The sequence below is a fragment of the Scophthalmus maximus genome, chromosome 5 (assembly GCF_022379125.1).
Source record: "Scophthalmus maximus strain ysfricsl-2021 chromosome 5, ASM2237912v1, whole genome shotgun sequence".
NCBI classification, from domain to species: Eukaryota; Metazoa; Chordata; class Actinopteri; order Pleuronectiformes; family Scophthalmidae; genus Scophthalmus; species Scophthalmus maximus.
Window position 1 is genome coordinate 17,465,136 of NC_061519.1, and position 24,865 is coordinate 17,490,000.

General features: G+C 41.0%; 1 long non-coding RNA gene across 2 annotated transcripts in view; it reads left to right on the forward strand.

The window, feature by feature from the left end:
- Positions 1–956: 956 nt before the first annotated feature.
- The window catches only part of LOC118311497, a 25,004-nt gene continuing 1,095 nt past the window's right edge, over positions 957–24,865 (forward strand). The window contains exons 1-3 of one of the 2 annotated variants that reach the window (XR_007030760.1): positions 957–1,136; positions 18,513–18,611; positions 19,886–20,018. This is a non-coding gene — a long non-coding RNA (uncharacterized LOC118311497). Of the gene's footprint in view, positions 1,137–18,512; positions 18,612–19,885; positions 20,725–24,865 lie in introns of those variants that run through there. The other variant, XR_007030759.1, reaches the window with a different exon arrangement.

Below are 24,865 nucleotides of genomic sequence, written 5' to 3' on the forward strand. Positions count from 1 at the left end.
CATATCATTGGTCTTCAACGGTGGGTGGAGTTTGTACAGTTGTCATGGAGATGGTCCTTCGCCAAAAATCAACCATAAACAAATTACAATCTACAGTCCACCCTTCATCCACGACTACCTGTCACCGTGTGACCAAAGTTTAATATTTAGGTGAGATGCAGCCGAAAGTTCCAGGAAAAGCTTGAAAGTTTACTTTGAGTCAAGATTTTAGTCAAAATCAATTGAATGTTTAACAAGATAAATAACATTAGACAATTTTTCACTCATTTAGACAATTTTTTTTTTTTTTACATTGTTTTTAACCCTGTGAACCCTAAGCCATTTTTTCCTGGTCCGCCGTGTCATGTATATGCATGTAATAATGCTTGTCAAACCTCAACCCTGTAATGTACAGTCAAGTTATATACATCCATTTTTTCAGCACAACCTAGGTTATCAGAATATGTATGCTACAGTGATATCACATAAATTTATACATAGTTATGTGACTATAAAGACAAAAGAAATAACAAAATGGAAAATTTTATCTCACACACATTCATTATAATGACACACCAAACAACAATGATGAAGATTTTCCCTCTTGAAAGCTGTTATTTGAAGCTTTGGCTATAGAATAAATCAAAACATTCTTACTAATGCAAATCAAAAGTTATGTGCATTTTTCTACAAATAAGTCCTTTGATTTTTCAACCCACAAAGTCACTTGTGCCATTCTGCAAAGCAGTTCCTGTCTGCAGTGACACAGATGAGTGTCAGTAGTAGTGGTAGGAGTAAACAGGAGGAGTGAGAGGTCCTGTTTTCAGTGTAAAATCTTTGTTCTTTTTGACCAGTCGACAACACAGCGTCTGATTGGTACAAGTCTGTAACAAAGCCTCTGATTGATCAAGGGTATCTAACATGGACGGCTAGAAGTCCTCTAACAACAACAGTAGCCTTTAACGTCTTGAAAAACGGGATAAAAATGATCATTAAAGTCATTGAATGTTGGATTTATCATCATGGACATGTTGGAACAAAGTCTCCGAAAAGACACTGAAGTTCCAGGCCGCACTACAAATCTTCTGAAAGGGCCACGATTGCACGGACGGCCTGCCTGTAGCGGCGCAAGTGTTAGCTTCCCGTCAAAACGAACCGTAAGTTGCATAAACTGATCAAATTTTCTGACTTTTATAACATGACACATTTCCTGTCGCATACGACAGGTTTCGGGCTCAGAGGGTTAAATACTGTTTGCCTGAAACCATTAATTTGGTTTCGAAAATGTAATATAATCATTGGGGCGTCAAATGACACCAGACCAATTTCTCCAGTTGTATTTTGGCACGCTGATAAAGACTTTCACATGATTAACTGTTACCTTTGTACGTCCTCTCCTTTGTTTTTGTGTTTTTTTAGCTCACATGTATCTATAAAACACATAGGACTTTGTTTAAAAAGAAAATCAGCCCACGTATAATTACAATTTCCTGTGCCTAATTCTATTACAATTTCCTGTGCCCAATTTAATTACAATTTCCTGTGCCTAATTTAAACAGATATTTTCTTCAGTTGTTAGAAAGCTTTTTGTTGAAAAAGAATGATTGGTTAAAAACAGTGATATGAAGGGGATGACTTACTGTGAATAACCAAGCTGAATATTGATCGCTATCTATGTTCTTTTATTCTGAAACCTGAATATGTCAGAGCAGCAGACAGACTTGGTGACACTGTGGGAATCTGACGCGTCAGTGCAGAGTCTTATCACTAACTTTGATATCGTGTCGCCCATTTCAAGATGGAACTGAAGTGACTTGAAGTTTTCCTGCTTCGATATTCTTTGTCCTCATCTCACTTTATCTGATTATTTCCATACAGAGAAACATATGAGCGTCTCCACCGAGGTCTCCTTTAAAAAAAAAAACCTGACGATGATGATGCTGCCCTTTCATTTTTATCAACACTTAAAGAAGAAGCCTGACTAAACAGTGACAGAGCTTGTGTTTCCTTTGAAGGTGGGACCTTGTTTGATTTGTCGTGTGACACACATCTGTCAATAGAGGCGTGTTTAAGGCCATAGACAAATGGAGTCTACATTTTCAGGACCAAAATTCATGCATCAGTGAATTTAAGTTTCAAAATTAAAACATCTGCTTTTTAAATAAAAAATAATGAATTTACAAAGTGAATATGGAATTATATTGACTTATATCCACAACTATTATGTTTTCACTAGTAGTTACGAGAGTAACATTTCACGATTTACAAGAAATGTTAATTAATCACTTTGTCGATATTTACGTTTATTTTTTTGAAACATGCAAAGGATTTTATCATATTTAGTCACTGATTGACAAGTAGTAAAATACTCCAGAGGCACACTGCAGGCTTAACACAAGGAAGTCATTTATTGTCATTCATTTTTCAGTATGAAAGTTCTCTGACAGAACTTGAAACTTGTTTGAGTTACAGCAAATATACATCACAATAAAAATTTGCACCTTAATTAATTATTTTACTTCCTTAAGGTGACATTAGCGTCTCATGAAATGCAGCTGAGAGCAGGAACTGTTTTCATAACTTTTATACTAAAAATTATCTTAAAATTTGATCAATCATAAAAATAATAGTGAATAAATATGTATATATCAGGAGTGTAGAGAAGTGTGACAAAGGAGAGCATTGAGGTCGTTTCTTTCTTTTGGCGATTCATTTGATATTCCAGCAGAGGGCAGCAGCTACCAATACACGACTTCATCCATTCTAGGAGAAGTGTTGCTCAAGGTTTCTATTTTGAATCACAGCAACTGAAGTGGAATTCTGGAGATGGTTCTTTTGTGAACAACCCATGCATTCAACAATTAAACAGTGAATACAACACCAATCGCCACAATTTAATACTGCTGATTTAAATGAAATACTCACGATTTGCTTTGATGAAAATTATTACATGCCAGATCTGGCATGTAACGTAAAGGTGGTTATCAAAAAATATTATTGCATAGAGACTTCTGTAGAACAGACAAGCCCGGGTGGTACAGTGGCGCTATTTTTATCTTTAGCAACGATTTCACTATGATGTATTTAAGGTGAATCTTTTTAACAGTCAAAGATACAGTTTAAGGATGTTTTTGACCATGTGACTCTTCCACTGAACCTGTCTTGTACAGGTGTATATTTTCAGAGAGGGATTTTGAGTAAAGTGCAAAGCAAACTTTCTCTCTAGACATTAAAACTCCCTTCCCGGTTCGCAGGTTCCTCACTCAGCATCAGCGTTTGATGGATAACCCTCCACACATCTTACACCTTCACCGCCATTCAACCTTTTATCAATTAGGCCCTAACCTCTACGATCCCCTGGAACATCGTATATCATGATGTCCTCCGCAAACCACAGGACAACACTCTACCTTAAAAATTAATAAGGCTGACAACATACTTGTCGCTATTTCAACTCCCAGCATGTCCTCTGTGACTCATCAGTTCAGCTGTAAATCAGGCCAGTCGGTGGCTCGAGGGAACGCGTTCCTCCAAAGCTCCTTCAAAACACTTTATATGGGGCATCAATAACCAAACACTTTGCAATAACACTTATTGGCACAACAGCATGAAATACTATTGATCGTTCAAATGGAAATCAGCAGTGGCACGGGCAGCTGCCGAGATTGTTGCCTTTGCGTGATTCTTGTCTATATTCTCTATCCGGTATCAGCGAGGATGAAGGCGGAGCAGCATGAGGCATCATGGGTTATATTTAATCCAGCCATGTTCTTCTTTGGGATAATAACTTTTTTGCTCCATTCCAGGACTTGTCTGTCATCTTGACATGGCAATATCTCCCAACTCCACTGTTTCATAGTCAGTTTCATTTATTTCCAAATACCATTTCACACCCTGCTGGCTTTAACTAGGTATTATACAGCGTGTGGGGAGTGGGCTGCAGATTGAATCGTGACAGAGACAACAACGTTTCTGGTGAAAAATAAGTGAATATTGTAAGTGGCAGACTGTATAAAATGATTTTTTTTTTTTTTGCTCCATTTTCTTGGCATGACTTTGTGTGTTTGTCGTCCTGGTCTCTCAAGTTCATGTGGTATGTGCATGGCTGATAACATTTAACTGTCTTCATTTTGTTTTTAAATTTAGTCTTGTGTCCTAAACATAGAACAGTAAAAAAAAAAAAAAGAATTCTTGCCCCTGTGAACCAGAAATTCTAATGAGAATGGTAATTTTATACTAATAATAGTTTATAATTTTTGATTTCATTGTAAATTTTTCATCATAGTTTTGTACTAAACTGTTGAAAATGATTGAAAGGAAACAATGTTTTGATATGAAATGGGTAAAACACTGCACATTTTTAGTAAACACACATTCCTTCCCAAGAATTAGTACAAAGCAGCAGCCATTAGATTTTATCTTAGCATCAAGGCTGGAAACAGTAAATCTTGTTTGTATAATACGTAGAAGAGCTAAAGGGCATATCTAAAGTTGGGGTTTGTGTGGCAGCAGTAATTTACACAACATGTTTCAAGTTCCACCTGTTGTTTTTGTCCTATTCCAAGCTAAGCTGTGCTAACTGTCTCTGTTTTCTAATTCTAATTCTTGGCAAGAATGTGAAAAAGTATATTCCTCTGAATGTAGAATTATTCCCCTAACTGTCGATGTTTCAAATATTTCAACGTAACACATGTCGGACCTGTCGTCCCGGCAGCGTATTTGCAATGGACATTTGGAAGTTGTTTGAAGTGTCGACAAATTTCCAGTTCATTCTTGTTGGGTGTGAATAACTTGCACTCTTGCATGTATCTGATGAAAAATTTGAATATTGTGGCTTTCACATCAGCCCTTCAATGAAAACCTTTTCCCTGCCCATGCCATTTGTTCTCTAACCAACCATCTCCTCCTGTGTGAAGCTTAAAATCACAAAATGCCCTTGGTATTAAGATAAACTCAACCACAACAAAACCAAGATGAATTTGAATATTTTTCACAGATGCCACTGCATAATTTACCTCTCTTGCACAACAATGGAGTGATGTTTTTGTCATTTATCTATTCTTCTCCAGTAATCGCCCCGCTAACGGCCACAGGGGCCTCCACACGGAGGGATCGCCCACGGGTGTGTGTGCTGTGATGCCAGTAGGTGGTCCTGCCCATGGCTTGGTGGGTGAGCGTGGTGGAGTCCCTTCTGCCACTGCCACTGACACATCAGAGCTGTTTATTAAGAGGATGACAACTCTATCAAGCCCCATAAGCGGGCCCTCGTGCACAGGAGTTCTTTTGTTACTTTCAGGGAGAGTGTCATCAATCTTGCTGCCATGCAACTCTCTTGAGCTGTTGATGGCAAACACGATTCCTCCCTTTCTGCCTGGCCTCTCCCGCCTCGCAGTCTGGAATCAGGCGTGGTGAGGGGGATCGGGGAGATAGGAGGACTTTCCCCGAGAGTGCCTTTTCTTGACAGGCGACAGAGCGGACCGTTTGGACACCAGGGGTGGATATATGGGACCATGTAATGAAAAGATGTTGACAGGACCTGCTCGCTCTGTAATGAAGGTCCTCTGGAGCTGTGAATGGATACACACATCCTTCACGCTTTTGTCTCCCTGCCTTTCCCACAGAATCCACCTCATCCATTTCAACCCCCTCCAAAAAAAGGAACGTGTAAGAGAAGCATCCCAGACAACACTCGCAGTGTTAAACATTTACATGCAACAACGTGGTGTGAATTTTTAACGAAACAGCAACTAAGTTGATTTACACCCACGACTAGTAGCTGAATCCCTTCTGCATCCGCCTGTGAAGGTGCAGTTGAATGTTCAGCCTCTTCCCTCGCTCTGTCAGTGCTACTCAACACTCAGTGCAGCTCACAGAGATGGACTATGATGTATGTACTCCACTTTAGCATTGGCTGAGGTCACAGACTCCATAAATGTCTTAGACAAGTCTGATATTTTAATCCCTTTTTAGTGAGGGGATGTTGGGCCTTTGCCCAATCAATACACAGGGCAGTAGCCTTGCCAAGATATCTCCTCGTACCTTTTCATTGTTCTGTGTGGAAGCTGAAATGTGACCCAGGATTGCACCAACACACGCAAGCTGAAATACGTCTGCCTGTAGTCAAAAACATTTTTTATGATCCAGAAGACTATCGTCTGAGGAAGAGGGGCCAGACTGACACCCATTATGTCCTTTTTTATTTTCGCAAATCAAGTCCAATCTGTGGGGGTTTGCTGCCTTTTGTAAGCGGACACAGTCAAAAATATCAAGACTCTCTCACATTAACATTGCTAATTTGTTTGCCAATGGTTTCCAAGGCGCTGAATAATTGACTGTGAGATATTGTTTGCTCAGGTGTTCTGCATAATTGAATTCTGTATTGAAAACGGTGGGTGAATGTTGGAAGAATACTGAAAAGGATCATGTACTTTGTGATACATTTCTTTGAAATGGCCCGATTGGTGTAGATTAATTCTCATCCCAATAGCGACTAGTGATGATTGCCGCATTAATTATCTCGGTAATGTGTAAAGCACACATGTTTTGAATTTTAAAACAACTTAACTCGTGTTCACACGTTTTCAATTAATGTCCTGTTGTTGAATATCTTTTTGTGGACCCGTCTGCAGACGATATGGCACATGATGACCTTTTGAAACTCACAGATTGAGTTCATGCATCAATTTCTTTTGATGAAATGCTGCTTTTGTCAGCGCTCCTCAATGAGCTCTGTGCAGATAAGCCCGTTAATGTGTGTTGCTGTATAGCCAGGCCCACATTCACATGTGGAAGTGATAAAGCGTCCAGCTGGACACATGTTGACAGAGCCGGGTGATGTATTTGATCAGAGTTAGTTGTGAGAAGGGTCTTGGTGCGGTTTGATTCAGCTGCCCGACGCTGACCTAATGCCTCAGCTCAATCCGTCACCTTGTCCTCCCCTTGACTCCTCACCCCATGATCCTTCTCTCCCACCCCAGAGGACTCAAGAAAAACAACCCAAGTGCTTAAGACCCTCCCTTTACTCAGACTGCTGTCCGGACAGAAATAAATTACATCTGAAGTCTGTGACTTGTCTTGTTTTCGAACATATTTCAGCCACATATTTAAAGCCGTGAGCCACTGAATCATGTTGAAATCAAGTTATTAATGGCACAACAAAAGCTATGGTGATTAAGCAGTGGGACACAATGGGAAAACCACACCCTCAACTGCTTTACAAGTAAAAAAGAAATACAGTTTGAAATAACAATTCATGACAACGCATTAAACATTTTGTCTGCTTTAAAACGTTGAAGTCATCTTAGAAAAAACTCCAAATGCTAACAGCTATCCCAGGATACTGCACAAAAAACTGTCTCAAGTGATGTCACTTGAGTCTCAAATGATGTCACTCGAGTCACCATCTAGTTCTTCTCCTCTTAGGAGTTGTGTCACTATATTGCTTTATGGGATGAGCCCCTGAACATCCACACTGTCTTCCTCAGTCACCTGCCTCTTTCTCGCCGTTCTGGTGTGTACTGCACTACTTCCCGCAGGAAAGTGTTGTTCTGACAAAGCCTCGGAGGGCGTACCAACACAGTTTTTTTTCCCAACACTGCTTTTGTGCAGACATCGGGTCTTTGAGTAATCAACAAAAGTTGGGAACTGCTGGAATTGTTTGCATTGACTTTCGAGGGGTCATTTACTTCCCTTGCGGCAGCAAAGCTGTAAGTTGACTAATTACCTTGGGCAGTTTAACCTTCAGGGCACCGAGGGCCATTTCAAATGTTATAACATCTTTCAAGGCACATGCTATAAGGTTGGTTAGAATATCACACTGATCTTAGTCGAGGCGTCAGACGGGTAGTTTTTAAAAAGCACTTGAAGAGAAAGAGGAATTTTCTGAAGTGTCCTTCATTGTTCTTTGGGTTGTTTTTTTTTTGTCATATCAGTGATTTGCTCTGCAGTGGAGGTTTTTCTGACAAAGTGACACTTTTAATTAAAATTCACTTTGTCTGGTGCAAGCCGCTTTGCAGCAGTAACAAGGCACTCCTTCAATAATTCTCCTTCTGCAGGAGGTTTTCGGCTTCTGAGCTGTGTTGGCTCGCTCACCACGAAACATGCCCGCAGAACATTGTCTCTGTCAGAATGTGGTCTTGTGAAAGCTGCATGTTCGGCACCAAACTTCGCCAAAGAGCGGAGCACATTATCCAAGCACATCCCTGGGACCCGGCCGGTTCAGCTGCATGTTTTTGAGCTGTAGTGATGAGTTGTCTTTGCTTGTCTTTCATTGTTCTTGGAAAGTGCAACACCTACTTTTCGTGACAATTGCTGGTTTGCAGCACAGACGCTATGACGTGTTACGGCTCCGGGCCACGTCCACCCTGTAGGACGTCAGTCTACTATTTAATGCTTTTTTTCATTAGAAAAAAGTAATCACTGCCATGAGAATTATTTTTTGGACTGATGAGTTGATTTGCTGCTTATGAATTTGCCTCATGGCCATATATGACTGCATACATTTACTTATGATACTAATCATTTCAAATTTCTAAACTGTTGTTTTAGGACCCTCCCCTTGTTGGATATTCATCTCCACTGTTCCCCTTCACAATGACGCACGTGTCTCGTCAGTAAAACAACCTGTTTCATTTCAAAATCGTTGTTGTCTGGGGCCTTCGGCTCTTCTCGTGTTTCTGTTTATCATGCTGACATTATTTGTGTGTGTGTGCGACTGTGTGTGTTTGACTCACCGGTCTGATAATCAGTGACAGAGATGTTATAGGAGTGTGACTGAGTTCTATTTGCCATAACTGACATCTTCATCCCGTCACATTCCTTGTTTTTTTCTGCAACTTACCAAGCGCTGGCATCTGTGGTGTTTCCAGGCGGATACACAGCAGTGGACTGGGATTTCGGAGGATTCAGACAAGGCCACAGCAGCTCAGGCAGGTGGAGAGAAGGAAGAGCTGTGCACACATGCAATACAGGAGAAGAGGAGAGGGAAAGAACGAGGCAGGGAGGGAGGGAGGGGAAAACTGACTTGCTTCTCTGGGTCTTATATTTGAAGTGTTTAGCAGACATGCTGTCAGATTCAGAGGTCAGAGGGGATGATTGTATCGACAGGTTTTATTCGCCAATCATAACTGAAAAAGAGACAGAAAGCAGGCTTGAGCAGCGGAAGCTTGTGATGCATGAAAAGCACCATAAATCACCACTTTCAGTTTTGCGCTGAATGAAAACTGAATCAGAGCATGAACAGCTTTTGAATATTTGGCTGATTTATATTTTACCCCCAATAAAGTCAGGTATATTTGCACACTCAGCTATCATTAACATGTTCAATTTAATGTGGCCCACGCTGTTCATTTACATGTGGAATTGTCACCTAAAATGTCATCTAAACTCCCTTTGTTTTTAATCTGACACTGCAGAAACCCCACTGGTGAGTTGTAAACTTCTCAGCATCAGGCACATTACACACTGTGCTGCGCAAGTGAACAATCTTATGAAACTAAAAAGACAATGGAAAGGCTTTTATTATTGTTTCCTTGGGTTTGTGAAACTAACAAGCTTTGTAAATTCAGGGATCTGAATTTGCAGCATTCACATACACACTCACCAGCCATCGATAGAAACACGCAAACTCTTCTTTGTGTGCAAACGTTTTTTTTTTTTATCTCACAGCTTTGAATTTTTCACTCATCTTTCTCTCTGCACCACACTCATTTGTTCTGTCACAGTTTATGCACAAAAGCTTACACACGGTCACATACTGAATTGCATTTGTGGTTGGGACACAGTGAGACATTCATCATTAATAAACAAAACCAACTCTTGTTAACAGATTGATGGCACGACCTTGTGACAACACAACGTCGTGGCTCTGTGAAAGTCGTGTGTTTCCAGAATGCCAGAAAAACAACCTTGTCTTAGGCTTTGAATTTCTTAAAAGTTCATAGATATGCAGTTTTTTATTTAATCATTTATTTATTGCATCTGCCATTTTATTGTGTGGTCATTATAGTTTACTTTATCTGAAAAGGTAAGAAAAAAATGATGCAATATGATTATAAATAAGAGGATTCTGGGTTTTCTGTGACCATATGGGACCTACTACTTACTACTCAACATACATATCTCATGTCTTGTGTTTTGCAGCTAACTTGAATGATTTATTGTTTGAATGATGGTTTACAGCAGGTCTGCTGCAGAGCATGTTCTAATTCCCCGGAGGGATGTTTATAGGCAAATAGAGAGACACTGCTATTAGATATCATTGGAAGAGTTACAAAAACAAAAGCGTGTGCGATTCAAAGCTTTTTGGTCAAATTTTTCCTGCCCCTTATTATGGTGTGGTAAAATAGTATACCCTTCAGACTATAAATATTTAAAAAAAGAATTTGCTTGTTTCCTTTTTGAGTGACTTACATGCTAACAGCTCACGTTACAACAGTAATTAGGATCCTGTGCACGGCAGAGTTGTTCCTAATGTTATCCTCAACATTTCAATGAATGGAGGCTTTAAGTATACAGTGTTTGTGACACAAAGTGAAAAGGGGGTTGTGTGTCTCGGGGCAGTTTGCAGAGGCTTTTCAGTTGCCAGTGGCCCATGATGCCTGACCCCTCCCTTTCTTTGTCACCGCTGGCGGTGTACTCTGTTTTCTCCCGTCTCCGTGGCAACCGGTGCTGCATGCTATTGTGCCGATGTTTGTCCACAGCTAAGGTGTCGCCTATGTGTTTAATGGACCTCCCAGTCCGCTTCAGTGTCCGCTTCAGAGTCCCCCAGCAAAGCTGAGCGGCTGGGCCCTGCCACTGTTTGTCCCAGCGTGTCACAGAGTCGAGGCAGGGCGGAGAGGAGATAGGGCTGATAATGGCCGCTTTGTTCCTTTGCTATATGTGTTGAAGCTGTGCCCCTGTGGACCAGGAGACGCCTGGTCAAACAGTGACACACAAAGGCTCTGGAAACGGCTGGCCATGGCCCATTCTCCTCAGTCTGCCATGCTGCCAACATACACCACCTTCTGCAGCCGTGCTGAATTACTACCCCCTCAACCTTTCACACATATACGCTCCTTCTCTCAGTGGGAACACTGACATTTGTCTTTTGTTGGATACAGAGGATTTTGTTAATACTTGGGGTATTTTGGGCGATTAGTCTGAGGTCATATACGCCATTGGAATCAGTGTGGGGTGCTCTTTTTAAAGACATCAAAAAGCCACACACACATTGTATTGAGGGTTGTCCACTAACCAGAAGGTTGATGGTTTGATCCCCGGCTGCTCCGGTCTGCATGCCGATGTGTCCTTGGGCAAGACACCAACATGTAACCCTAAATTGCCCCTGATGGCTGTGCTGCCAGTGTATGACTGATGTGTAATAAAAAATGATGTGTGATAGAAAATGTGCTGTATACAGAGGCGATTTATGAATGTGTGTGTGAATGGATGAATGTGACTAAAATACTGTCCATTTACCAGTAGAGTCCATTTACATTGCTACATTCAGTCAAGCTTAAGTCAAGATTGATGCTTTTCATGTCATTTTAGATATTTGGATATATATATTTTTTTATATTTCACTTGATTGATTGAAATAAGAAGCCTTGATATCCTTAGAAATTTGCGGAGGAATTACTCTCCATTGTGCTTTTAGCATTTGCAGAAAGGAAACATGGCTGCACGGAGAACAGTAACGTGTTCTCGGGAGACTGGTGAATTTATAAATCAGTAACACTGAAATCCTTTGGAATGCCAAGGAATCATCTGTGGAGCTAATGCGCCACATATTCTCATCTACCAACTGGTGTTTTAACCTCTTTAGCGTAGCCCCCCGAGGACATGGGGGGATATGATTAGGAATTCGTTAGCGGGCTTCTATTTTCATGCTGATGACACACTTTCTTCTTCCAGGCTCTTAATGTTGCTGGCTCTTGACTTTCTCTCCGTCTTTTCTAAACTACATCAGCTGTTTACCACCATGGAGGATCGTGACATGCAGTTCACTGAGTAAAACAGCTGCAAGCATAAAGGAGTGATAGCAGTCAGAGCGAAAAACTCAAACTCAAACTCTGAAACTCATCTATAATCCAGTCACAGGCTCCTTTAAATCCCGTCTTCTGCAGCTCAGTAGGTGCGTTCATGTGTGTGTGTCTGTGTGTGTGTGTGTGTGTGTGTTGGACCTGCAGCTGTGCCACTTGCCCCAACTATTGACTGTGAAATACAAAAAAGGATGCACAAAACCAATAAATTGTGCCATACAATTTTTGTAAAAATACCAGCGTTTTTTGTTCGTCCCATCATGTTTGGAGCAGATTACAGTGTGTCCACACGTCCCCGCTCCCCAGGGTGCCTCCTCTGTGGTTCAGGTATTGTGACCAGGCAGCCGGGCTGGTGGCCCTGGGCCCTGGGCGCTTTGGAGAAGAGAGGACAGTGGCTGCATTTGTTTCCCATTGAAAAGGATTACAGGTTCTGACGGCCGTGATTAATCACCCAGAGGCAGACATCTGAATACGGCCAGGGAAAGGTTCAACTTTTTAATTCATCCCACACACAATCTATTCAAACCAGCTGTTGGCGCTCCTTTCCCTCATCTCCCCGCTCTTTCTTCTCAGTGACCATTACCTTCTTCTGTCTTTCTCTCCCCATGTATGGCTCACATAATTATCTGGGGACGCACAGTTGTTGTAATTGTGGGGGTGCTTGGACGCTGCTCAGCGCTCTATTTTTATTCCTTTCTTCTTTGTCGGAGAATGGTTAATTGACTTTGTTAATGCATTTGGGGATCAGTGATTTCTCAACAACGAATGACCTTTATGGAGCTCAGCATCACGTGTGTGTGTGTGTGTGTGTGTGTGTGTGTGTGTGTGCGTGTGTGATCCATTGTGACCTTTTCTTGTCTCAGGTGTGTTTGATCAGAGACAGAGAAATATTCCTCTCAAAGATTCTTTTTCCGAAACACTTCAAATTTATAAACATTTCCGTGCCGCCACTTCACTGACAGACAGCTGAATTTCTGTGTCTTGAATAAATTTCACATCTCACCATGTTCATATCCACTCATATGAGCAGGCCTTCTCATTAAGACTCAGCAGGTTATATGATGGTATTGCTGGAATCCCTGGAGCAAAATGAACAGGGACAGCTACACTGCTTAATGCAAGGTAGCCTAGCAACAGATAGTGGGATGGCAGTGGAAACATACCCTCATATTTATGTTTACATGAGAGAATGATTTGTCTGTCAGGCTGATGGATCCTAATGTTCTCCTCTCCCCGGGGCTTTTCTTGTGCCGCACGCAGGCCTGACACTTACCCTGAAGGACAGGCACCACCTTCCCCAACATGCATGAATACTTAATACTGTTAGACTGCATTTATGCAAAGAATGGAAATGGCACTAGACGAGGAGCGGGGGGGGGGGGGTTAAATGCATCAAAAGCATGACACAGTATGCATCACGAACATGGGGGAGTGGGGCGGGGGGGTCATAGAGAATGACGGCAGACATAAGGAAAGACAGAGTAGCAGTTTGTTACTTTCTGCACTTTATTCCCCATAGCATCGTGCAAATAATCAGATTGTCGTTGACTAGCAAACCAGTAGTTTCATGTGCAAGGCGATGGTTGACAACTGTGATGCTATAAACACAAGTCACTTCCACTAAGTACAGCACAGGACCTATATGACTTGATAGAGTCTGTCTTTACTGTATGTCCAGCTCCTCCAGGGACAGGCTACATCAACTCAATTAGCCTGGCACAGCCCGAGTATCAGCACCATAGATTTGATTTCACTCTGCCTTGTTTACCAGAGAGCGGCCCCCAGAATAATATCTATACAATTTGTGCTTTCAGAAAAATGATGATGGTATCATAGTGGGGAGCAGCAGATACGAGCCTCTCCTGCGTCGTGGTATAGGGTAACTGGCTGGAAGAGATATAAAAAAGCCTTTTGTCAGGAGATAGGCATAACCCTGTTCATCTTGGGAACTTGTTTCCATAGTTACATCAATGTTGTTGAAGTGAGAAGATCAGGTAGTCCAGTGAGTGATCTTTAACATGAGCTCTGCTATTCTCCTATTGATTTTTATCCCACGGTGGAGAAAAAAACCCAGAACAGCCCACTACAAAGTGTCTCAGAGATATTGTGGAAATAATGAAAGTGTGAAACATGTTGGAAATGTGCTGGGCAAGAAAAGAAAAACCTCTTGAAAAGCACTGAGAGGTTTGGAGGTGTCATGTCCAGCTCCTCTGGTGGGGTTGAGGAACTACAAACCACAAGGCATGACAGACTAAAAACGAATGGCTGTCTCTACCAGTCGATGATTGCTGTGTTGTTAGCCACATGCTCGTGTGTTCATGTGAAATCTCCTCGAACAGCGTGCCGCTTGCACTAATGCTAATGGCTCTGAAAAGAGAGTTAATCACTGCTGTGCGGTTAGCCACATGCTCGCCTCTTGCAGCATGGCTGGTGTGTTCCAGGGGTTAGCAAAACACTGGCGTAACACATGATCGCTCTTTATGAGGCCGGGGCCTGCAAGAGAGAGAGGGGGCCCACAGACGATGCTAAAAAGACGGTAATGACAGCCATTCACCGCAATCCAATTATGCAAAAGGGAGTCTAAACAATTCCATCATCCCCTAAATTAGATTGTCCTAACGAGATAAAGGCACCAATTAATCCTGAATTAATTTCTACAGCTCATTTTCCCCAGAAAACACTCTAATATGCAAATGCCAATGAGAGTGAGTGAAGCATCCTTCTGCAGCGGTTTACACCACCTCTGCTTGTTGGCTTTTCTCGCTGAGTGAAGTAGGACACATATTAAGGACAAAATGAGTGACTGTATATATATGTATATATATATATATATATATATATATATATATATATATATATATATATATATATACATAAATATGATAAAACATGTCACAGCTCAGGTGTAGTTCTGAAACAAATAATTTAAGAGTAAAGGCGATCAGATTCGATGTTAGGAGTTCAATTAATTCGGAATGTTTTATTGACACGAAAGAGTGCAGTTAAAAAAAAAAACTACAGTGGTGCTTCTAGCAAACAGAAGCCAAGACAAAGTCATTACATACACGTATTACCTGGCAGCAGGACCTAGTTTATTAGGTAGCACGAAAAAAAATAATTTCAACATTTCTGGTATATCCGAGTAATAGTGATGGTTTCTGTTGTTTCAGAAATAAAAATGATGACCAGAAAATCATTTGATGATTTTGCATCTATTTGTAGATGGTTTAGTGTTTTTTTATTTTTCATTTTAAGTTGTGAGAATGAACCTTCCATCAAAAATATCACTTCAAACATGGACTCTTGCCCAGGGGCCTCCCATGACCCCTCGGACCCCTGTGGCTCTACCCAGTAGGCCAGCTCAATTGTGACAAAAAAATTTTTTTCACATAATTCAGATTTTTTAACTGTTTGATTACCTAAATGTAGGATAATCTCCTCAACCCATAAAGGAATAGTCAACTGTTGAATACATCTTTTCAGTCAACCAATGCTGAAATACATGTTATCCTAGAGGTTGCACACTAAATATGTGCCTGCTTTGAAAACAAAGCAATTAATTTCTTTTGGATCATCCTAATCGTCATTATCATTTTCGCACTCCTAATTGTCTCACTGCCAGCTGTCTCGAGCTGTTGTAATTGAGTGATCTGACACATTTTCTCAAAGGTGCCAGAGACACAGCTTCCACCTCTACAAAGCAAATGTATGTTTACAGAAATGGTTGTTTATAAGTTGATGTAAAACTATGACTTCGTTGTAAATTATTCATGATTTATGATTGAAGGAATTAGTTTTTTGAGCATTAATCTGAACCTTTTACAAATCCAGACGAACACAAATTCAGATGTGCCTCTTTGCTCCATATTTTATTATGGGGAATGTCTTTATGAACCTGGTTGGGGCCTTGAAGCGCAGTATGTTATCGATCAGCGGTGAGCTACTACTACCTGTGCACCCCCCAGTGATGACAGAAACAACCAGCCTGTCAGTTGCCAGGCAATATTCACAACCACTGGCCCACATCAGCTAATTACCAGCAGAAATCACGTATTGACAGATGGGCCCATGCATATTGATCGGTCAGCACTGCCACGTTCTAAATCACCAAACGCTAATGAATCATTTCCCATTTGGGAGAGAGAAGGAAAAAAACAAAACATCAGTCTTCTGCTTGACATCATACCTGTACTGCACATGGCGCGAGTACACACAAATCACAGCGAACTCTCCCAAGACCTGAGCTGCTCGTGTACACCCCCAACCTCGCTGTCTCGCTCTCTCCTGTCCTATCTCCTTGTCTGCCTCTCTCACCATCTTTCTCACCCCAGCACATCCTTCTCCTTGTGCTGCGTGGCAGTTATTTTTCATCGCGGCGAGCTGGCCGAGGCAGTAAATACCCTGCTCCTCAGACTGCGGACCCAGAGTGACCCTGCAACCTCCGTGTCTCTGATGCCTTTTCCAAGGTCTCTCATTCCAAGGCCCCTGTGATGCAGCGCTCTGGTTGCAGTGCAGACCCTGTAATTCACCAGCCTGCTAGATCGCCTGCCAGGAGCTATTGATTTTTGTTTCCCCAATCTCCAGGAGAGAGGGAAAGAAAAGATTAAAAACACTTTGTCAGTTTGGTAGGGAATAAGAATTCTGCGCAGGGGGATACCTAGGGGGGCACAGGGTCAGGGCTGAGGTACTGTACGTCTTTATGGCTTTAACTAGTTCCACACCATGGACATCTCTGTCTGTGGCTCATGCCCTTTCTTTGTCTTTCTTTCTGTGCAGAGAAAATGCAAGAGTGGAAGAGAAGCAGAGGTTTTTGCAGCTGTTCTTACTCAGTGTTACCTCTTTTGCTCACCTTGATATATGCTTTGCAGTATGCCATTTGCATCAGTGGCTGTTTAAAGTTGCCATTCGTACGATTTTCTTGTATTGCTACGTGGTCGACGTCAGCATCAGCAGCTGTTTACTTGCAGAAAAGTTACAAATCCAATATTAAAACTTCTTTACTTGCCAAGAGCTTTCTCCAGTGGTGGAAAGCATTGCCAATGTTGTTGCTCTTGTTTTGCTCTCACGTCTATCACTTATCTTCTTCCACTGAAGTTAGAGTGCTAGCCAGCTAGCCCCGGTCAGGCTGACCAGTCTCTAAACTTTCCGAAAGCTACTCTGTAGCATCCTTGGCTCTGCGCAGTGGGCGAATTATAACCTCTTGTCTTGTAAACGCAATGATGGCGGAAGCTCTTGGCAAGCAACCATCACTGCTCCCAGCAAGAAATCACGTTTGGCAGCAGAGGAAACTTCACACTGGAAAAGACTGATTAAAACAAATTGAATGAAGTTTGTATGTGTCCCATAAGTATAAATTAAAACCCCAGTTTCAGACAGACGCCAACTGTTTAGTTTTTGCTGCATAGATCAAGATTTACAAATGAACAGTATGGACACTACTCTTTCGGGGAAGCTAAACTATCTATTTCAGTAAGGAGCAAATATGCATATTTACATTATTAACCATTCAATACAGTAACCTCAAGTTTACCTGCCTCTCAGGAAATCCCACTCCAACCTTGAATTAGTGTTACAAATAATAATGTCAATAAAAAATGTATTACTTTTATGTGTTGTTGGATCCCGTGCGTGCACTTGACATGCACATGCAAATTGCACAAAATAGAAATATTAATAAATATACTTAGCCCTATATACGTATACTACACAGCACTAGATACAGTATATATACTTATCTTTATGCATTATATTTGCCCTGCCAGTTTCATGATGATACATTTTTTTACACGACATAGAGTCTCTAACTATTGCTTCATTGTTGAGCTGTGTGCAGCGCTCTTTTCCCCACTGTTGCTGTAGCTCTCTTTCTCTCTCTCTCTCTCTCTGTCTGTTGGTGGCCTGTTAAATCATTTATAAAGTTTTGACTTTCCTCGGCAGGCCAGAAGGCCGTCCATGTGCCCATGCGTTTTTGAGTTATTTTGTACACACAAACACACACACACACACACACACACACACACACACACACACACACACTGCCATACAGACAAATACAGTAATGCTAATGTGATGCCAATGCATTACTCCATCAGACTGTGTTACGCATGGGCGGCTCATATCATTCCACCCTAACTTTCAACTGAATGAGAATGTTTTCCTCCTGACATTAGGGTTTGGTAATGGTGCCTTTCAGGACCACTCTATTTTTCTGAAATGAAATATTCATTCATTGGTGAGGACAGTCTTTGAGGAAGTCTGTCTGAAATGTGAATTCATGGATCCAGCAGACATTTCTTCAATATTTGATGGGTCATCAGAGCTCTGTGTCTACTACTGCGGAGTTCTTCCAAATATTATAAGTTATTTATCATTTCTCTATCTTCAGCTGGTTTGATCTACTTTCACTAAATCAAATAATTTCTAAGAAAATTCAGGTACATATTTTGGGGAATTAAAACCCCCCCCAGCCTTTTCCAGTTCCTTTGTGACAGTTTTTTTTTTCTTTCTCAACAGGTTAACATATCCTTAGTCCAATTCATTGTGTGAAACCATGAGCCAGTGCACACGGAATCAGCTTGATTGCATGCCAACAAGAAGATAAAAGACTCGGAGGTGGGTACAGTAATCCAAAAAGAGAGGGTGGTCTGCTTGAAGGCATATCATTTTATTCTCTCATGCATATTCACGTCTAAGCCTCTGAGTATGCAGATTAGTCTTGTCTCAGCAGTGGACTCTCCAATCACATCCTACTTTTGCTTTCTCTTTTTTCTCTCTGTCTAACTGCACCCTGCTGTGCGTGAGTGTGGGCACAATGAATGTAATGTGCGTGTGTGTGACTTTAAGTGTGTGTGCGTGTGTAGGGGGGATTTTTGCTTGTTTGCAACATGGGAGGCAGGCTGGTTTGAGTGTGCATGCATGAATAAATGTGTGCGCGTGTGAGTGTGTGTGTGTGTGTGTGTGTGTGTGTGTATGCATGTGTGTGTGTGTGCGTGTGTGTGTGTGTGCGTGTGTGTGTGTGTGTGTGTGTGTGTGTGTGTTTAGGTACGTGTGTAGGTATGTGTTTGCCAGACACATGGCTTTGTCTTGTTCTGGCACTGAGCTCAGCTCACCAGATGTTCTCCTTTTTTATCATCCTCCACTTGCACCATGTTCTTTGAGGTTTAGGGGAATCTGTGTCGCTCCCATTCAACTTACATTGTTGTTTTCTACTGTTTTATGGGAAACGGACAAGCTCTTTTTTTTGTTCATGTTTACATAAAAATCTGTTAAATTAATTCCCGCGTCCTCCAGTAGCAGCAATTTTCTGTCTTTTTAGTTTCGTTTTGGGAAGAAAATGATTATATGTTTACCATTTGGGGTATTTTGTATATTTCTTCAATCATTCATCCATTTACTCTTACTGGTGTTGCTGGTGTAAACCCTTACTTTTTGTTTATTTGGATAACCAGTAATAAATGAATCTCATTAATAAGAAGTAGCAGTTACATTACATTTGTAACCGCAGCCTCCACATGCCACATGAGCTTGACCAGCAGCTTTTCTACAAAATAGTGATGCATCAAACAAGATTCGAAATGAATCATAATTTCGTTAATTGCTGGATATGTAAATATTATGTATATATGTGTTTACTAACATGTTGGCCACATCAACTTTGGAGTTTAAATACACTCATGCTGCGTTCACACACCAAACGCGTAGCAAATATTTGCGTCATGTTACTGTACGTAAGCTGCATTTACAGATTCTTCTGCCATATGACAATAATGAAATGTTAAGTGTTGAAATAATACTAAACATTAGATGAATGTACGGTGATTTGTATTATATTTCCCTATTCTGGAATTTTGTCTTCACTCGACCTCATCTTGAATGTTTGTTGCCAGAGAGGTGAAAGGTGGTGATGACTCCAGGGAACCACATATGGAAAAGAACAAAAAGTCCACAGAAGATTAATTTACCAAGGAAGTGGGGTCCTTGGGAATTCTCTCCGACATCCCTGCCCATCTTCCACAAGAGGTCAGAGTGCACGGTTGCATACAGAACTACATCACTAATGGTGGGAGCAATGCCAAATTTTTTCCAAGGACACTTCCATGCATGCAAGGAGAGAGGTGAATTTAGAAATGAATTGTGTTTAATTGCATGTATACATTTACTTGCAATCCCAGGTGGACAATGATGCTTCGTTAGAAAGCTAGAATGAAAAGTCAAAATTGAAAACCACTGCACCACAATGCAGTCATGTCCATGTCGAATTAAATCAAGCTGTCTCCTGGTCAGTGCCACCACCCACCAAACATACACACTCCCATCAACAAACAGAGAGCGCTGTCAAATAAAGCACCACTTGTAATTATGGGAGGGGGTGAAAATCAGATTTATTTATTCCAAAATGAAGCCTGCCGATCGACGGAGGGACAGCTCTTCTCCATCTGTCATCGTTGAAGCCACACACGTCTGACACAGGGATTCATTCATCTTGTCGTCTTTGACAGTTGGATTTTCCCGGCGCACTCCCACCAGGAGTCGCACGGGATTTTTGGAGGCAGACTTAAAAAGAAAACACTCCGTGACAAGGAGTAGGCTCTTTATGAATGCAAATGAGTCTGGGAAAATTCACAGAGCAGCTAGTGGGCTTCGAGGCATCCGTCACATCTTCTCCTACCGGGCACAACCCACGCTTTGCCAAGAGGTCTAAGGGCTTTCAGGGGCCCTACAGCAAGAACAGACACAATCACGGAGAAGGGCATGGAAATCCTGTGGCTGACATGCACTGCGAGTGCCACTAGTGACTATTATTTTCATGAAAATAATTAGCTTACTGTTTTTACCTGCCAACCGCAGAATAGCTGGTGGGTTTGAGGTTTTATTATAAAACATTCATCTCCCCTTCCCTCTCTGTGTGGATATGCGTGTGTGAGGATGCGTCACTTGTATCACTTGACATTTGGCTCCCCTTTTATCCTGTTCCAAGGATAGTAAGTCAAATGCTATGTGACAGGTCAACCCCTTCATATCAGTCATCCTTCACCCTGACCCAGTCTCAGCTGCACAAAGAGCCATCCAGCTCCTCCACACTAAAAAATGATCATTAGCTTCAAGATACAGCCAAACCCTGCCATGTACAAAATTAAAAAAATCTTCTTCTTGAGCCGTAAAACCTTGTTTTCTAAGACAAAGGTAAAATAATAAACAGGGGTGACATTAGATTTAATTTCAAGCAACAACAAAAAAACATTCAGAAAAGATAAAGCAATGAGCCTCATCTTCAGTTATTAAAAAATCTTGGCAGTCATTTCTAAAAACAAAAAAAGAAACAAGGGAAGCTTCACTGGGAACAAGTGTTTAGTGTGAAAACTGTCATCATGCTGACTGCCAGCTCTCAATTGAAGGAGCCCTACACAGGGGCGTTGCCTAGATTGTTAACCATCAGGGGCTGAACCCAAATTCTTCTCCATCCAAAGATTTAAAAATATACAACTAAATAGATGGTTTTTGTGCATGTTTTATTGCATGTGAGGGATTCACATTGCGTTAAAAAATGTGAAATGTACATAGCATTTGAATATTCCAGCCACTCGAATGTCTCAAACCAAAATGAACGTCATATCAGATACTTACTGCCATTACTACAAGGCCTACATGAGGGAAAATCCTCGAAACCCACAATTCAAAAACAATGTCACTAAAGAGAACAGAAAATGACCAACTACTCATTAGAGTAAACTCTAATGATTTGGTTGCAAAATCATTGCTGATTAACCTGCTTGACCTCAGTGAATTATCTGAGGTAACTTAGTGCTACAGTCATAAATGTCGAAGGCAGCTCACGCCCATGGCGCTACAGCAATTTTTTATTCATAAAAATCAGTTCCTTCATCAACTGAAATACTCTTTTTTTCTATTTCTCTAGTAGGAGCTTTCAAATATCGCACACCTTTATTTTGTATTTGTTGGGCTGTCGTCGCCTGCGTTGAAGTCATTGTCGTTGTGTTGGAGCCGAGCAGCTAAATTCGGACAATTCAAATTTGTTGAACTTTGACTTGATCTGTGCTGGAGGGTTAATTGATTAAGATTGTTTTAAAATGTAAACATACTATAACTAATCATAACTAAAAACTAGACCAACGGAAATCATTTGCAGGCCACATGGTTTGTTACAAAAACTACCAAGTGTGGTGGTGAAACATTCACATTTTTAGTAATCTAAGAAATATTTATGCTGTAGGCAGTCATTTAAAGAAAAAAAATTCTGTATATAACATATACATATTGCCAGGTAATATCACTGAGCTGATTTTGAAAATTCTTTTACAAGTATGCCCCTCGCAAGTCCCTCAACTTTATGGAAATGCAATTACAAACCTCTGGAGCCGCCATATAATGAGATGATTTATGTGTAATATCCCATTAATGACCGGGCTCCTGTGCAGGTTTTGTCTTGTACCTATTTTGCCTACGAGCTAGTCTGAGATGCAAAAAACCCCGAAACTTGTGGGTATTTAATTTAGTAGGAGTTAAAAGGGGCATGGTCAACTGAGCCAGTGCAAGGGCTTGAAAATGCTGACTCGGCTCCTGTCGCTTAATCTATTTGAGGAGTGATTAAAGTTTAATTCGTGCCCATCTACTAATGCTGGCCCGTGTGTGCTCCTCAGCAGTGGGCCGGTGAGTAGTTTCAAGCTGAGCCCAGGTCTTTTCTCTCTGTCTGGGCCTTACTTTATTCATGCCTGAGGGACGCCAGGAGCTGCAAACAACTGAATTTTTCATCAAGGTTACTTCCTGGAGAGATGTGCCATGCAGCTACTGTTCTCTCCCTCGGTGTGTTCCGAGCTCATACATAACTTACCCTGCTCTGACCTGCTGCTCTCTCCGGGAGGACTTGTTTGACCCGGCTCCAGATAGGAGAACGTATGCTGTGAAGTCAGCATGTTGTGAAGCTTGAAATGTTGGAGTTTGTTTTAAGGTTTACAGTTTTGATCATAAGATATCTGGTTAGAGGTTTATTTTTTACAACCAGTAGCATAGTATTTTCACACCCCAAAATTTTTTCCCTGTCTTTTTCTCTCTCACGCTTTCAAATGTGTGATGACTCATCCTGCACTCAGGGCCGTTTACTAATTTTGTGTCCACTGATAGTGCTTTCTCATCCAAGTCACGACTGTAAATTCTGCCAGTTACCGACCTGCTCACAGGCACCTACGCTGTTCAATACATCGGGTAAATCTGCAGGCGTAGGCGAAGGTGGTTGCGAGAAGTCCTTAACAACAGACAGCAGGCTGTCGTCATGACTCTCTATGTTGAGCTGCTAGTTACTGTCAACTGTGCCACACGGGCATGACACACATTCAGAGCTATTGGCTGTTGTAAACGCCACTCAATATCTGCCACGATTCCCTTCATAGCATATTGTTTTCAGCAGACACCCGAATATGTGGAATCACATAGCACTCTGACATCCGTTTCATGGGGTCTTTAATAATAATGTATAACACTCTATAATGTAGGTATGAGCAGCTGACATTATTATTGTAAGGGCATTTGTCAAATTGTTAATTAATCTATATTTAATGACTAAAACTCCTGGATAACAATAACCAATTACTGGTAACACTATGGTTGTAATAATATAAAAATAATAATAATAATAATAATTTTATATATAATTAATATATAGTTTTAAACATATATACTGTTTTACACTGTAAATGATTTTTACGTGTGTACAGTTAATACTCATCCTTTGTAACACAATAAGGATCTGTTCATAATTGGGCAGTTACATTTTACAGTGTTTTCAAGCATTTGTCAATTTATAGGTGATTCATATGAAAAAAATCTGTAAAAACCTTCCATTTCTCATTCACATATGAATTATAATCTCTGGCACATTCTGCATCTTTCCAAATTTTTCAGAGCAGCCTTACTTGGATGACGGTATACACTAGTCAGCTCAACAAATTCAACTGGTTCACATTCCTGTTGGGAATACTGACACGTTTGGCATCAACATTTTCAAGTCTCTGAAAAACAACTCTGCAACTTCACAAGAAAAGCATGTACTATTTATAAGAATATTTTTTAACATCAACATTAATTTGCAATTATAATCAAATCCCACTTATAGCAACAACTCAACTCATTTGGTTGTGCGATGTTTGATGAGCCTCCAACCTCCCTATCTTGCAAATGCTACTTTTCTGGAATACAGCATCCAGCGCCACAAACAAGGTCTCATTTACTCTCCCCAAAACATCCCAGCAATAAGGTCACGTCTGTCTATTGGTTTACAGTGGAATACATTTGAAGCTAAAAGAATGAGCTCTTTAGATCATATTTCACACTTATCAATTGAGGCTTGATTTTGACAAATTTGGGTTTTTTTGTCTCCCACTCAAGCCTGTTTACAACCGAACCAGCACCTTTCTTCGTCGGGTCTACAACACAAAGATAATCCTCCGTCATTATGACCCTGTTAAATGGGGAATAAAATAAAGCAGGATGGCTGCAGACTTTCATTTCAGCGCTTTGCTTTGCTGCTCCTGAGTCTCAGACATTATCACCACCACTACCCTCAACCTCACCCTGCCCCTTGTGACAATTACTGCCCTGCCTCCCTATTCAGCACGTAATGAGAAAACTGACTGATCGATTTCTGTCCGGCCAGTAAAAGGAAGGAAGGAAGCATTTGGATTTAGCACAGACCACACTCAAAGGGACAGAAATGCAGGACATCCATAAGGTTATTTAGAAATATTTTTTTTAGGCATAGGAGATTATTTTATGTTTAATGCCATTGGGGCTGCAACTCACAATTATTTTCATTGTCAATTAAATCTGTTGATCCTTTTAAATTATAATTAGTC